At 38.5% G+C, this 16,920-nt stretch overlaps 1 long non-coding RNA gene across 1 annotated transcript in view; it reads left to right on the top strand.

Annotated features, from left to right (window-relative positions):
* The first annotated feature begins 785 nt into the window (after nucleotides 1-785).
* The window catches only part of LOC132683392 (uncharacterized), a 43,341-nt gene continuing 27,206 nt past the window's right edge, over nucleotides 786-16,920 (top strand). Inside the window, exon 1 of the long non-coding RNA XR_009612212.3 lies at nucleotides 786-1,003. This is a non-coding gene — a long non-coding RNA (uncharacterized LOC132683392). The remainder of the gene's footprint in view (nucleotides 1,004-16,920) is intronic.

The raw sequence follows: 16,920 nt of genomic DNA, 5'->3' as shown, positions 1-16,920 counted from the left end.
TTTGTGATTTAATGCTGAGGTTCATAAAGAAAATATGCCTAAAAGGTATAATTACAAGTAAAATTGTAGGTTGTTTCTGCTTTCTATGACCTTTATGTATCTTATCAATTTCCTATTTCCAACATGTATTATTTTAATAAAGAGAAAGCAAGATGTCAATAATTGAAAGAAAAAAAATTGCTTTTCTTCCACTTACAATTTCTTCCATTTTTAGGTGTTCTTGAACATTGTGGTGGTTTTATAATCAAATCTCTAGCTCTTTCACTCCCTGAGATGTAAGTTTTCTGAGACTGGAGGATTAAAATGGCTCTATATTTTCACACTACCTCCTTGCCTATCTTGGTTTTCAATTTCCTCCTAACTACGTTTGCTCTCCTCTTGCCACTTTGGAGATCATTTCCTGGTTGAAGAAGATGAAAACTAAATAGGAGTTGGTTGATTAGTCTTGTTTGCTTTTTGTCGTCTGTTAGCGTTGTGTGTGCCATCTGTTACCAGCAGATTGCCTTCCTTCATCTCCTTCTTGCACAGAACTTAGCAAAAAGGAAAACAGTCCACCATTTTGTCTTCAGAAAGTTTTTCCAAAGTTGAACTCACTTTGCTTATTCAACCTCCTTAGAGATCTAAACTGTTCTTCCGATTTAATATTTAGTTTTATGTCCCTTCCTTCTCTTTAAAAATTCTTATTTTGCTTTAAAATGTGACCTCATCAAAGAGTATCCTTTGCAACTACAGAAGTTTTATATCTGTGGCCCTTGAAACCAGGTCAGTCCGCTTGCTAACTGCTTCTCTCTTTTTGGATACCTTCTCCTTCTTTGCCAACAGCTTCGGGTGTTACGCTCTTTTCCTTGACTCAGTGTTGACCAGGGTTCACAAACTCAAAACCTGCAGTGACCAGCTGGTAAAAGGTGAAGAATTGGAGAGCCCAGGGGCCCACCTACAAAGAGGGCAGCAATTACTCATCTATCTTCAACTGATCTCCACAATGGACTGATGACTCACTGTGGTAAAATCCTCTGATTTTTAAAAAGCTGAAAATGTAAGTGTTTGTGTGTGTGTGAGAGAGAAAAAGAACTAGAGTGAGAGACAGAGATCTCCAGAATTTTTATTGTAAGACATTAATAAAATTTTTATTCAGGTCAATACCCCAATGTAAATCACAAATAACAAAATTTAGTGAGATGAATTCAGTCTGAGACCTCTAGTTTTCATTCTTTTTTCTATATCCACTTTCATTTCTCAAGCTTCTCCAAAGAAGCAGAACCAGTAGTATGTATAGAAAAAAATAAGGAATTGGCCCACATAATTATGGAAGCTGAGAGGTCCACCAATCTGCCATCTGCAAACTGGCGACCCAGAAAAGCAAGCGGTAGTAATTCAGTGCAAGTACAAATCCCTGAGAACCAGAAGATTCACTGGTGAAAATTCCAATATGAGGAGAACTGGAGGAAATCAGATGAGATGTCCCAGCTAAGCAGTGAGACAAGAAAGAGAGTGAATTCCTCCATTCTCTGCCTTGCCTTTTGTTTCATTCAAGCCCTGAGTTGATTGGATGGTGCTCACCCACATGGAGGAGGACAATCTACTTTGCAGACTCAACCAATAATCTCATCCAGAGATTCAAACAATAATCTGTTCAAATAATGTCTGAGGACACAATTTGATTGTGTTCGAACAATAATCTCATCCAGAATTACTCTCCATAGATACACCCAGAAACAATGTTTAATCTGGGTGCCTCAGAGCCAGTCAAATTGACACATAAAAGTAACCATCACACCTATAATTAGTTTATTTTTCCGTTTCATCCCCTCTCAGGTTTGGCATTTGGATTTCAACTTTCTTAATAAGTATCTTCCATAGCTCTAACTCCTGCTGTCACCAACTTTATAAGGTAGATGTGTGTATGAGTGTGTCTTGTGTGTCTATGAGATGTGTCTGTGTTTGTGTGTGGTTACAGATGTGTGTGAAATAAAAGAATATTTTTCATTTTGCTTGTTTCCCAGCAGAGTCCTCCACTGTCTCCTGGGATCTTTGTGTTTGTGTGTGTGTGTGTGTGTTTGTTTGAAGTTTATTTATTTTGAGAGAGACAGAGACAGAGCGCAGTTGGGGAGGGCAGATAGAGGGACAGAGAGAATCCCAAGCAGGCTCCATGTTGCCAGCACAGAACGTGCTATTAGGCTCAATCCCGGGAAGCTGTGAGATCACGACCTGAGCCGAAACCAAGAGTCCAAGAGTCAGACACATAGCTGACTGAGCCACCCAGGTGCCACAGTCTTGGGATCTTGGTGATCACATAGTAAGAATTTAATTTTATTGAATTTTAAAATCTCCATGATTGTCAGTCACACCATATGGCTGAGGACACAAAACAGACTTTGAAAACATGAGGTCCCAGGTGTTCAGTCATCATGCGCCCTTTAGCTTCATCCCACATCCCACTCTTTATATATATATATATATATATATATATATATATATACACACACACACACACACACACACACTTTTATTTATATTTGAGAGACATAGAGAGAGCATGAGTAGGGGAGGGGCAGAGAGACAGGGAGACACAGAATCTGAAGCAGGCTCCAGGCTCTGAGCTGCCAGCACAGAACCCACAAACCGTGAGATCGACACCTGAGTGGAAGTCAGACGGTCAACCGACTGAGCCACCCAGGCGCCCCTAGCTTCTTCCCACTCTTGTTACCTCCTCTGCTCCAGAGTCTTCATCTTTTAGCTTTATCCCATGCCTCTACCCTAACCTTGCACCTGAGACTTGTTGACTGAATTTGATTCCCTCATTTTGACATTTGGTCTCTCTCGAATAAGTGACTTTAAATAACCTTCTGATGCTTCCTTCTCTTGACTACTGCAGGTTACTATACTCACCCTGCTTCCAGGGGTGGGTGACCTGGATGGTGTCAGAAGTGAGCATCCTCTGACACTCAGTGACATGGGATTACCCCCTGACAACTTCATTACCCATCCTCTGTGCATTGGAGAATGCACCTTCTCAACAGATTTTTCAAAAGTAACTTTGGGGTGCTTGGGTGGCTCAATTGGTTAAGCGTCTGTCTTTGGCTCAGGTCATGATCTCGCAGTTTGTGAGTTTGAGCCCCGCGCGTCGGGCTCTGTGCTGACAGCTCCGAGCCTGGAGCCTACTTCGGATTCTGTGTCTCCATCCCTTTCTGTCCCTCCCCCACTTACACTCTGTCTCCCTCTCTCTGTCTGTCTCTCTCTGTCTCTCAAAAATAAATAAACATTAAAAAAATTAAAAGTAACTTCCCTGAAATTTAAGCTACACATCAGTTAATATCATTACTATTACTATATACATTTATTGCATATTTTTATTGTGCACTTTCCTGAATACTTTACAAGTAGTAGTCATTCATTCAGTTGTCTCAGCAACCCCACGAAATCAACTATTTTGATCATTCCTATTTGCAAAAGAGGAAACTGAGCCATAGAGTGATTAAGCACATGCTTAAATCTATCCAGCTAGTGTTAGAGGTAGAATTTAAACCCAGCAAGTTGAGCTTTAGAGGTATACCCTTAATAACTGCACAGTATTATTTTTCTTTTACATTGTTATGAACTTAAAGATGACATAATCATTTTTCTCTCCAGGTTCCCACAAGTTCTCATTGTTGATCAGAATTAGGTGCCAATAGCAAGTCCTCTCATTCTGCCTTTATTCCTTTGCCTTTGAGCCATGAAGCTATCAGCAGGGCATGTCGAGAACTTTTTGATACTCTACCTCTAACAAAATAAGGCTTCCAGCAGCTGTATTGATAGTTGAAGCTACTTTATCTTCCTCAGCACCAGTTTTGTGATTTATTGATCACTTACTTTTTATGTCTAAGCTCTGAAGTGTGCTTCTAAAATAGCATCGATACCTTTTCCCCCTCATTTTTAGCCAGATCATACACTTTCACTTCATAAATTGTAAATTTCTATCTAGGTTAATACTGTGTTTACACATAATGCTATTTCCCTTACCCTGTACTTCTAAGTGTCTCTGACTGACCTCATATGCTCACTTGGGACTTAAATGAACATTTCTTTCTCTGTGATCTGGAAACCTTCATCTCTGGGTCCACCGTGAATCCTAAGCTGCATGCGCAAGTGGCCCCTAGCCATCTCCACCCTTGGGCACCTCAATTATGACATGTTCGTGCCTGAACTCATAGTTTCTCCTCATTACTACTCCTTCTTTTATCCAAGTTTACTATCTACCCAATTGTCCAAGCTAGAAATATAGGCCCCATTTCTCTGGTCACCTTCACAAGAAAACACATTACAATGGTTGTTGGTAATCATCACACCCATTTCACTTGTCGCACTCTGTTCTTTGCTCGGATGGGCTTCTGGCCCCACCACTGAAACTGATACTACACCAGTGAGTGTCACCCACCACTGGCTGGAGAATCCAATGGTCGTTTTCCTGCCCTTACTGCACTGTGCCTCCTGGGTACGTTTGGTGCAGTCATTCACTTCTTCTCTTCTTGGTTTTCATGAGGCCACCCTCTTCTGGATTTCTAATTCTCTTATTGGTCCCATGCTCTCAGGCTTTTCTCTGTCCTTTTTGTGTGAGCCTCTAAATACTGAAAGTTCCTGGGGTGCCCAGGTGGGTCAGTCTTTTAAGTGTCTGACTCTTGATTTTGGCTCAGGTCATGATCTCACAGTTCATGATTCCAGCCCCACAGTGGGCTCTGTGGTGACAATGTGGAGTCTGCTTAGGATGCTCTTGCTGCCTTTCTTTCTCTGCCCCTCCTTGGTAGGCATTCTCTCTCTCTCTCTCTCTCAAATAAATATTTTTTACAATGTTTCTGAAACTGAGCCCTTCCCTATATTTAGTGTTTAATTGTTGCTGTACAAAACTACCACAAATTTAGTGACTTAAGATAGCAAACTTTATTATGTTACTACTCGGAAGTCTGACAGTTCTTCTTGGACTAAACTCAAGGTGCTGTCAGGGTTACGTTCCTTTCTTAATGCTGTTGCAGAAAACCATTTTCCTGTATTTTCCACTTTCTAGAGCTGCCTGCATTCTGGCTCACTGATGTCTTCCCTATCTTTACAGCAGGCAATGTTAATCTATCACCAAATCTGCTTACAGAGTCACATCTTCTACCGACTACACCCAAGAAAAGTTCTCCACCTGGAAGGCCTCTTGTAATTATGTTGGATTTACCTAGGTAATCAAGGAATATCTCTCCATCTCAAGGTCTTTAATTTACTCACATCTGCAAAGTCCCCTCATGTCATGTAAGGTAACATATTCTCAGTTTCTGTGGGTTAGGACTTGCAAATGTTTCGGGGCCTGTTTTTCTGCCTATGACATTAGCCTCCTTCACTTTCCTCTATGGAGGAGATCTTTTGAATCCCACAGTTTCAAATGCCATCTGTGTGAGGATGACACCCACCTAAATCTCCAGTCCTGATGTTACCAAAATTTCAACATACATGTCTAAATACTTACTTAATTTACACTCTTCACAATCTTTCTTCCCCAAATCTTCATTATTTCCACAAATGGCACCATCACACCCCCAGAAGATGAAGAACTAAATTTAGTGGCCATGTCTAGATTCTTTCTCTCTTTTATCCCCAAATGTAAGCATCAGAAGCCCTCTAATACATACCCTAACTTATCTAACTCACCATCTCTTCTTCTGCCACCCTCGACCAAGCCACAGTGTCCATAGCCTCCTAAGTCCACGTGCTACTTCTCTCTTGATCCCCTTACATTCATCTAACATTAAAAAAAAAAAAAAACCTCAAAAGAACCACAGTAAACAAACAAAAAAAAATCCCTCAAAAGAACCACAGTAAAAAAAAAAAACAAAAACAAAAACAAAAACAAAACAAAACACAGTGAGATTTTAAAATAGTCAATTGGGTTATGTTATTTCCCTGTTTAACACCCTCCAGGGGCTTCTCTTTACATTTAGAAGAGATATGCTCTCCAGCTCCTCATGAACTACCACTTTGACTTCATCTTCTACCATTCTTTTTCCCTTTCACTAAGTTTCAGCCTGACCACTAGTCTTCAGTCTGTTCCGGGAACATGCCAAATGTGTTTGCAGCCTCAAGACCTCTCTGTTGTCTGGAACCCTCATGCTCGGATCCTCAGATTGTTGGTTGACTGTCATCATCAGGAGTTGGCCCCAGGCCTTTTCCGGCCACATCATCCAATGTCAATTTCTCCACTTCTACTCCCCTTCTCTATCCCCTGACTCTCTTCTGATTCCTTCCTAGTACTAATCACTATCTAAAATTATCTTGTTTATTTATGTTAACTTCACCAGAATGAAATTTACATAGAATGAAATGCACATATTCTTTGTACACAGTGTGATGAGCCTTTTCATCACCCCAGAGAGCTCACAAATGCTCCTTGGCAGTCAAGTTCCCCTGCTCACCCTAGGTAGCCTCTGATCTGATCTCCTATAGCCACCGATCTCATCAGTTTTCCTATTCCAGAGCATCTCCATCAAGTAGATATGTAATCACTTAGGTAATTTAAAAATTTCTAGAAGCTTGTATAGCTTTGTCTTAGAACTCTGTACAACTTTACATAATTCTACAATGTCTGTCTCCTTTTGCTCAGTATGATGTGTTGGAATTTCATCCTGGTTGTATCAGTAGTTCATTTCTCTTCCATTGGTGAGTAGTATTTGATTTTATGAAAATACCATTTTTTTAAATCCATTCTTCCATGCTTGTGGCATTATTTCCAGATTTTAGCTGTTTTGAGAAAAGCTATGAACCTTCCTGCACAAGTCTTTTTTTTTTAGACATATGTTTTTATTTCTTTTAGGTGATGCAGTAAGTTAGTATTTAACTTTGCCAGAAACTGCCCAGTTGCTTCCCGAAGTGTTGGCACCATTATATCCTATCTTTATATAAGAGTTCTACTTGCTCCACATCCTCACTAATACTTGGTATTATGGTCTTTTTTATTTTAGCCATCCTGGTTGTATCTTATAGGGCAGGGGTTTTTATTTGTGTTTTATGGATGCCTAATGATGTTGAATATTTTTTCAAGTGCTACTGGTCATCTGTATATCTTCCTTTGTGGCAGAATCTTCCCTTTTAAAACATTGAGTTTTTTTTTTTAAATTATGGAATTGTAAGGCTTTCTTACATATTATGCAAAGGAGACTTTGTCATACAGACATGTTGCAAATATTTTCTCCCTTCCTGTTACTTGGTTCTTAATTTTCTTAATAATGTCCTTTGAAGAACAGAAGATTTTGATTGTGGTGAAGTTTAGTTTACATTTTTTTTTCTTTTATAGTTACTGTTTTTTTGTGTCCTCTCTACAAAATGTGTGCCTACTCATGGTATCAAAGAGTTTCTCCAATGTTTTCTTCTAGTAATTTTATAATTGTAGCTTTTATGTTTATAGTAGCTTCTTAAAGCACTCTGATAATCTTTTTTTTTTTCCTCTCTCTCTCTTATTCTCCTCTCTTCTTTTAGTCCATTCTTTGCTGTCATTACTCTCTCATCTATTCACATAAAAGTTAGAGCAGTCTGTCCAATCTCAGTTTCTGACCTTATTTCTCTTCTTCTCTAATGCCAGTGAACAAAATAAAGGTTAGTAGTGACAAACCCTGAAAATGATGTTTCCCCTATTGAAAAGCAGAAGACGGAATGGCAGGAGGGAAGGGTTATATATGCTTCTGTTTTTTTTTTTTTTTCTTTTACCTCTTTCATACAAGATATTACAAGTCCGTTTCAGAAAGAGTAGTGGTTAGACTGCAGCAGGCACAGAAAGGTGTGAGCAGATGGTGAAAAGCTTGTTGATGAAAGAAGGGGATATAGACCAGAGCAGAAGAGACATTTACCCCAGCTTATGACCAATAACCCCAAGAAAGAAGGAGAGAAGTTCTCTTCAGAAACATACTCTATATTATTTGTAGCTTGTTTTTATATACAATTCATTTTGCCCATGGCCAAGGCAGACCAACCTGATGAGCTAAAAAAAAAAAAAAAGGGAAAAAAAAAGAAAAAAAGAAAAGAAAAGCAATATCATAATGATGGTATGAGTCTCTTTTGTTCTATCTTCCTTTTTTTAAAGGTTTATTTATTTATTTTGAGGGGGTAGGGAAGGGGCAGGGAGAGAGAGAATTTTAGTCAGGCTCCATGTTGTGAGAGCGGAGCCTGACGTGGGGCTCAATGTAGGGCTTGATCCCATGAACTGTGAGATCATGACCTGAACCGAAATCAAGAGTCAGGCACTTAACCCACTGAGCCACCCAGGTGCCCCTGTTTTACCTTCTTGTTTGACAGGATCTCCATCTACCCTCCAACTCTCTCCATTTATCTTGTAGAACCCCTAGAAGTCATTCCATTCGTTGGGTTCACAGGCCCAGTTCTCAGGAACATACTGTTTTCCTCTTCTGCTATGCTAGCTCTGCCTTTGTTACGTGATGTCTGTTGCCTTTGGATCCTTTTGAAACTGCTACCATTATTATTCACACCACTTTCCACTGTGACTTGCCAAAATAATGCTGTGCCAACACCATGTTGTTCAGAAGCTGTTCCACTCTGCCAAAAAAATATTGCTGTGCAACTGATGCATCAGTTCTCCTGATGTAGCAAGATCAGCCAGCATTTTCTGCTAGACAAGGAAGAACTCCACTTCCTAGCCTGGGTGTCACATTTCTGTATATGGGTTCTAAAACAACTCATCCTATACTGCCTGTGAAGGAAACAGTTTTTTTCCATTGGACTTGCAGCTTTTACTCCCAAGACAGAACTCCTTCACTCAGAATTTGTAGATCATCATTTTTGTTGTTGTTGGTTTTGTTTTGTTTTGTTTTTATTCCTGATATTCCAGGTTGGGAGAATAAGCTGAGGGACAGATGATGTCCTGTATTCATAATTATTCTTCCAGAATATGGCACTGTGAATGAACCACATGCATGTGTCTCAGTCTGTCTTTCTTTACAAAGAGTTCTTTAACAGAAAGCAAAGGGCTCATACTCCTACCCCTTTCCATTCATAGCTAGTCTAGCTCATATCTAAACTGTTTAAAAAGCTGCATGCAATTCTCATTCTATCATGTGGGATCAGTTGCTATCACTTAATTAATCCCTTTTATTTTCTTGTAAAGTACTGAGTAAGCAGATGATTTATGGTACTGTTTTGAGTAGATACTTGGATCAGATGAACTCTACGTGACAACTGTAGACAATACTCTGTTTTTACTAGGAAAATGGTACCTACTAAAGAATAATGCTATCAGCTTTTTCTTTCCTTTCTTCTTACATTTTTTTTTTTCTTTTCTGAATAAGTTGTTTGTGGAATGCAGCAGAATTCCACATTAGCCTTGTCAGCCATATGAATGGTTAACATGGTTGCCCTCAATATGGAGTCATCTACCACCCTGTGAGTTGCATTTTCCTTGGTTGGTGATGGATAACACCCATATGTTCCAATCTGTGGGTCATCACTATTGTCTTTGGTGATGCTGAAGGAAGTTAGTGTTTCTTTTGAGGTTGAACACCACCCCCTATGTTATGTTTCTCAATCTCTTTTTTTGTTATCAATTTTCCCTTCCTGCACCACTGCCCCACCCCACCAGGAGCCTTTTTAGGATTTTTTTCCTAACCACTTCCTTCATCCCCTGTGGTATTTTAATACCTTTCATCTATTTATGCACCATGGCCCTCCAACCATTGTGATAACTAAGGTTTTTTTCAGCTCCTCCTAAGATTCAATCTTTACTGTTGTGGCAATCAGTATCAGTCCCTATGTAGAATGCATGTTCTGGGGAAATAAAGTATGGCATGGTTGCTGGACAACTCTGATAGTGCTATCTTTTTCTTTTCCTTCTCTTCTCTTCCCTTCTCTTCTCTTCTCTTCTCTCTTCTCTTCTTTCTCTTCTCTTCTCCCCTCCTCTCCTCTCCTCCCCTCCCTACCCCTCTCCTCTCCTCCCCTCCCCACCCCTCCTCTCCTCTCCTCTCCTCTCCTCTCTTCCCTTCTCCTCTCCTCTCTCTTCCCTTCCTCTCCTCTCCTCTCTCTTCCTTTCCTTTCCTTTCCTTTCCTTTCCTTTCCTCTCCTTTCCTTTCCTTTCCTTTCCTTTCCTTTCCTGTCCTTTCCCTTCCTGGAGGGAGGCAGTTTGGTAGAATAGAAGGATTAGAGACTTGGGAGTCAGAGAAGTGGAGTCCTGGTTCTTCCATGACCAGCTACCTGGTATGATCTTAGGAAAACATCCCTGAACCTTATTTCATAAACAGTAAAGTGTACTTTGTTCATAAGACTGGGGATTAAATTTTTAAATTTCTTCATGCAATGCCTCTCATATAAGCTTAATTCTCTGGTTATTATTTTAGTTTATATTGGTCAACTCATCAATTTATTGATTCCAATTACCTTCTATCTTCTTCTCTCCTCTCATATTCTTCCTGAATTATTTCATGCACTCTCTCTTATATTTATCTCCATTAAATGCTGCAACTTTTGCAGACATTTTTGAAATGTGTTAATTTTCCCTTCTGGATGGAAAAACAGTTTATATTTATGACTCTCCCAACCCAGATCACATCTGATAGGAAACAAACAGAACATAGGTAAGTTAAGGAAACAGTTCCAAAGGTGTTCATATTTCCTGGGCCTCAAATTGAAAAATCCCTTTTTGGGTTTCCATTAGAAATTTTGAAGCCTGCTCAGTAAACTATAACTGTATAGTTATAGTATATTTTTTTTCAATATACTATTTTTCAACATAGTATATTTTTCAATATACTACTTCAAATAACTATTTGAAGTAACTATTCACCAGAGGTTCTTGGGAACTTTCTTTTAAACCTTAAGCCTTCTTAATCCTTGCTACTCAGACTATGATTCCCAGACCAGTAGCTCCAATATCCCCTGGGAATTTGGTAGAAATGTAGAGTCTCAAGTCATACCCAAGAACGACTGAATCAGGATCTTCATTTCAATAAGATCCCTAGCTGATCGGTATGCACAGTGAAGTTTGAGAAATGTTTTGCATAATCACTTTTCTTCCTCCAACTGCATCCAATGACTGTTAATCTTTCAATAACACATAATTAACACTATTTGCAAATATTTTTATTACCTGTTCATACCTATTAACACTATTAACTAAGTACTAAGCCCAGCCTTCTTCAGTAAACATAGTATTACTCGCTGACCACACCCATGGAATAATCCTAAACTTTAGTATGTTTATGACTCACATGGAAAGTCTGCCAAAAATGCAGGAGACTACTCATGGAGACTAGGATTCATTAGTTCTGAGATGATATCCAAGAATCTGCCTTTTCTGCAATCACTGGTTTTCCTTATGTAAGTGGTCCATGGTCCATAGTTTATGAAAATTGGTATTACACTATAACATTAAAAACTCATACTTTATTATCCCTTTAATCACATCACTTCATAAGAATGTCTTGTCACCAAGGACTATACATTAAGTATGCAGAGAGTCCAGGCAACATACACAAAACCAGCCTTTGTGGAACATCTACTGGTCTCTGACGTTCTTCTCATCCTCTGTGTTTGATGTTCTAAATCTGCTCTGGAAAAGAACAAGTGAGAATGGCTGTTGCAAAAAATGTATTGCAGTGTATTATGGTAATGAAGGGGGACAATTTCCATTTTTCATTCCCTCTTTAGTCAATGAGCGCTGCAAGGATCACTAACATTTATTATGTATTTGTAACTCTTTTTACAGGTGTGAGGAAAAGGGGGGAAAGGTTTTAAAAAAATTTTTTTAACATTTATTTATTTTTGAGAGACAGAGAGAGGCAGAGCATGAGCAGGGGAGGGGGAGAGAGAGAGACACACACACACAGAATCCGAAGGAGGCTCCAGGCTCTGAGCTGTTTGTTAACACAGAGCCCATCGCAGGGCCCGAACTCACGAACCACAAGACTATGACCTGAGCCCAAGTCTGACGCTTAACCGAGTGAGCCAACCAGGTGCCCCAGGGGGGTAAGGTTTTTTGAAAAAGCAGGTGCATCACAATGTTTTGAGAAGAATTTTAAAGTAATTACCAACCTAGCAATATATAATATTTTGCATATGTTGGGTACTACATAGTTAATTCACAGCCATAGCATCCTGCTTATTCTTTCCACTAGAATTAAGGTAATAGGTAAAATGCATCAGAATTCTTTCAGAAGTTGATGTACAAAGAAAACACATTAGTAGAAGCACAATTCATAATTTTAAAGATAGCAGATAATCTTTCCCATTTTGCTTGAGAAATGGATGCTGAATAATCATCACCTTACACAAGTCTCCTTCTGAAAGACTAAATGTAATTAACAGTGGCTGTTACTTGGAGATAGAAATAGAAATATAACAGCAAAGGTTTGAAGCATGTATTATATGTAAGGATTAAATGATCCTTTATATATTCAATACTACATAAAAGACTTTTATGTTGAATAGGTGAGCCCATCAGGTAAGAGATCTTAGTCGATGGGGATATTTGACATTGAACCATATTGGAATTAGCTCTTGGGGTCAGATATTGCAAATTTGACTTAAGATTTAGAGCTACCTTTGGGGATTCTTACATAACATCTTCTTTAGTACTAGGCTTATTCCAAAATTATGGAAATAAATGGACTTTTGAGTATCAATCTAACTATCTACCTGTCTATCTATCTGGAGGAAATGAGTGTACTTAAAGGTCCCTTACCCATTTAAATCCAATTTGATTCACAAAATTCTATGGAGTCATTTCTGGAAGCTATTTTGAAGGTAATGTGGTAGCAAATAATGAATATATTATGAAACCACAGGAAATAGAATAAGACAGAGTAAAAGAGCTGGGGGTCAGGAGGAAGCAGATGGGCTATTTAAGGACAAATCTAGGAAGAAGACTATAAGCCCTGAGAAGGTATTTGTTCCATCATTAGTTGTTAATCAAAAGCATGTTAAAAATATCTTCTTAATCATCCCTTTCCTATGACCTATTCTCTTCAGGAAAACTTGCTTACTTTTTCTACAAAGGGATGGTTATAAAAAGTAAGTTTATTGGCAATACATCCAAGCCACTATGACTGGTTTTCCTTAATCCTTGAAATGTGATTGGTAAAAATCAAGTAGACTTGAGGAAATGATTAGATTGACCATTTCCTTAGGTACAACTTTATTATAAATTTTGGATCAGCTTTAAAGGGATTAGATTTACTTTGGCTAAGCAGCAAGACAGTGGTGGTTTTTTTGTTTGTTTGTTTGCTTGTTTGTTTTGTTTTTTTCTTTCCCCAGCGTACATGTTTTTCCTTGTCCACATCTTTCCCACACAGAACAATTACTCATAACAGCCTTTTGGATTCTCAAGAAATTCTGATGTATACCTTCCAAGAAACTCCTTAAGGCCTAACAGTGGGGAATGTAACATTGAGTTTTTTCACTGCCTCCCAGCTGCCCTTGTACCCCAGGTATCACAGATTCCTAATGGACCCAAGTAGATTGTGCTGACCCAGCTTCATTCAAACTGTGGGGATGAGAAATCTCCATGATCACCCCATGATCAATCCAATTACAGATATGAACATCAGCTGGATCAATGCAGATGCTAAAGCAAACTTTTTTGTTTTGAAACATATAGGTTAGGCGTGGATTTAAGGAAGCCTGGATATGAGAATTTAAAGTTGGGTTTTTAGTTAGATCAGGTTTGTTTAGAAGGTTCTTAGAATTAGAGTGATCTACTGAATGAATTTAAAAATAAAAGTAGGATAAGATTGGATACTATACAAAAAGAAACAGAGCAGTGAGACTGAGATTCAGAGAAACTAGAACACTTTGTTGTCACACGGGAAGCAACTTTGCAAAAATAGTTTCTCCTACAGTTACTGGCCTTTTTTTCAAAATCAGAGGCAAAGTTTTCTTTGGATTTTAAGACAAAGGATTGTTTAGGGTTAAGGCTGCAGTGAGTCCTTTGGGAAATAGGAAAACTTACCTTTACAAATGAGGAAAGATGGCTCTGCGATATCTAGATATCCATCTGTAGTTAGGTATTGGTTTGCTATAGGGAATACTTTAAGACAGAGACATGTTGAAATGAGCAGTGGTTCAATCTAAGGTATGGGACCTACAGGTGAAGGTGATGTAACAATTTGGAAGAGATAAAAGAGAAGCCATACTAAGATCAGTAAAAGCAACTGAAGCTGTAGAAGAGCCCATGGGTTATAAAGAAATTAAAAATGAGAAACCTATTACAAGTTAAGTGCATTGCTAGGCTATACAGCTCTATTAGGTATACGAATGCTATTAAATGCATGGGGAAATTTTATGTAATATGGAAATATTGCATGCTATGATTTAAATCTAATATTACCCCCCATATTCAATTGGTAGTTTTCTGCAGGAAAGATCAGGAGTAAATGGTTAACCCCTTAGTCCTCAGCAAGCTGGAGCCATTGACAAAAATAGTTGGGTACCTTTCATGAAAATTAAGGAACCAGGTAAAACCCCAGAATAACAAACATAAGCCTCATCAATAAGGACCCCTCTAATAAGATAGGAAGCATACTCTATTCATTTTTACTATGTTTGGTACCTAGTGCAATGCATGGCACATAGTTTTTGTTTTGTTTTGTTTCAGTTTGGCAATGTTTTTTGTGTGTGTATGCCCTTGGATGGATCAGAATATGTTTTGGTTTTTTTTTTTTTGTTAATGCTAAACTAAAATCTTAGCACAATATCCTTTCAAACATTCTTTGTGTTCTTCCTCTTCCCCCCAACCCCCCCCAAAAAAAAATCTAAACTGGGAAAAACATAAATAAAAGAAAAAGAAAAAAAAAATTAGAGTAACAAATAAAAAGATGAGAGAAACCCCAAATAAGAATAAGTGCCTGGAAAGGAAAAAAAAAGCCATTGGAATAATAGCAGGAACATTACATACCTAATTAAACATATTTAAAATTGGAGCAATGGATTAAATTGGAACATTGATGTTCGGCAAAAGGAATTCATTTGCATGCAGAGATTGGAGTTGTCATCAATGGCTGTTGTAGTTTTAGTAAGTCTTTAAATTTCCATCTTTTCCCTTTGTACTTTTCCATTACGCACAGCACATCATAACCAGATCAGTGGGGCAGCCAAGAGAGCAGAATTTATATTTCAAAATGAAAGTTGATAGTTAATAGTCTAGCAGCATAATGAGCCACATTTCTGGTCGAGAGTCCAAGCTTATACAGATTGTTCAAGTCTAAACAGGGACCCTCCCAAGCCTGATGATTTCCTTAGTAATCCCAGATGGTCGATGTGAGGCCCTGTAAAGCAATCCTAGCTATCACTGCTGCTGGGAACAAGAGGAGGCAGCCATTAGGGTTGCCTCTGGGGGTAGTGAGGGAGGCACTGTAACCCCAATTTAATTTTCAACATGATTCCACTCATGGAGGAGTTGGGTACATTTAAATCACCTTTTCCTCTTATTAACAGTGGTAAGCCAAATCCATGTTTTAAAACTAAATATTTTGCCTTAGCAGTTTGTGTGTTCTTGAGCAATGCATGATCTAGAGAAGAGAAATATAGTAGTTGAGAGGTGAAATTCCTTGTAATGACAATAGCTTATGTTTATTCAGTGCTTTCTGTGAGCAAGGCATTAGGTAAAGCCCCTTTCATGTATTATGCCACTTAATCCTAACAAAATCCTAATGAGTTAAATACCATTCTAATCCTCATATTAATGATAAAGACACTGAGGTTTATAAAGGTTAAATAACTTGCTCAAGTGGCACAGCAGAGATCTGAACCCAAATCTTGTCTGATGCCAAATCCCATGCTTTTTACCATAGTGTATGGGCTTTTCTCTGAAATTTAAAGGAGCAAGAGAGACCTAAAAGTTGTTACTAGGATCTCCTTAGGCAATACTTTAATGCCTTGGGTTAATATACCATGATTCTTGTAGAACTCAGTGAAGCTAAGACTCATTTTGTAGAATCCCTTCTGTTACCATATGGGAAGGAAGAGATCCAGAATGAGTGCTCTTCAATGGTAATGATTGTCCTGGCCTTTCAGCACTTCACCCACATTGTTAGGCTCAAGTCAGATGTCATTTTCTTTGAGGAAACTTCCAGAAACACCGTCACCTGTAGTCAGTTGTAAGCACTCTTTCTTTCCCACACAGCCCCACCACACCTTGTGCATATCAACTCTTCTTTACTCTCTCTACAGATTTCTAGAGGGCAACATCTACATCCCATTTTGCAGCTTAATTTCCAGAGCACAGTGCCAGGCTCAGGAGAGATTGTCCAATTGAGCTAAATCTACTGAAGACATTCTGCTTCTATTTTCACAAATTTAGATGTTTTTATTTTCAATTTTAAAATGCCTAAGAAATGAGAGGAAAGAGCAAAGGCCAAGGTAATGGATCGATTTGTATGAAATACCTTGAGCCCTGACCAGGTCCCTTACCCAGGTAAGCCATTCGTCACGTGGTTCCCAGGTGCGAGTACTCCAAAGATTATGTTCAAATTCACAGTAGGGTGGAGGAATATCAGAGGCATAAGGTTTGCTGCAGCTGATGGGCCTGCACCTCATCTATCATATTAATTCATTTAATTAATTAAATTAACTCAAGCAGTCATTTAAGATATATCGTGTGTATATTGAACAACATACAGGATAGAGATCAGAAGACTGAGGTGGTTTTTAGAGACGGGAATTACAAAGATAAATATGATGGCAATACCTCTGTTTTCAAAGTCTCGATTTTCTATTAAAGAAAACATGCAGGATTCTGCTCTAAGAGTTTATTTTGTTCCATCACAAAAGCAATTTTTATTTATATAACACTTGACAGTTTACAAAGTACTATCACACTCATTTATTGTTTCATTTTGTTTTAAAGCTAGGTCCCCAACCAGCATCCTGCTGATGGTGAAAACCAAACATACTTTGTTATTTTTTGCATCTAGT

Source organism: Panthera onca, chromosome C2 (assembly GCF_046562875.1).
Source record: "Panthera onca isolate mPanOnc1 chromosome C2, mPanOnc1 haplotype 2, whole genome shotgun sequence".
Taxonomy (NCBI): Eukaryota; Metazoa; Chordata; class Mammalia; order Carnivora; family Felidae; genus Panthera; species Panthera onca.
Note: the sequence above shows the minus strand (reverse complement) of the source record. Positions and strands in the feature narration are given on the sequence as shown.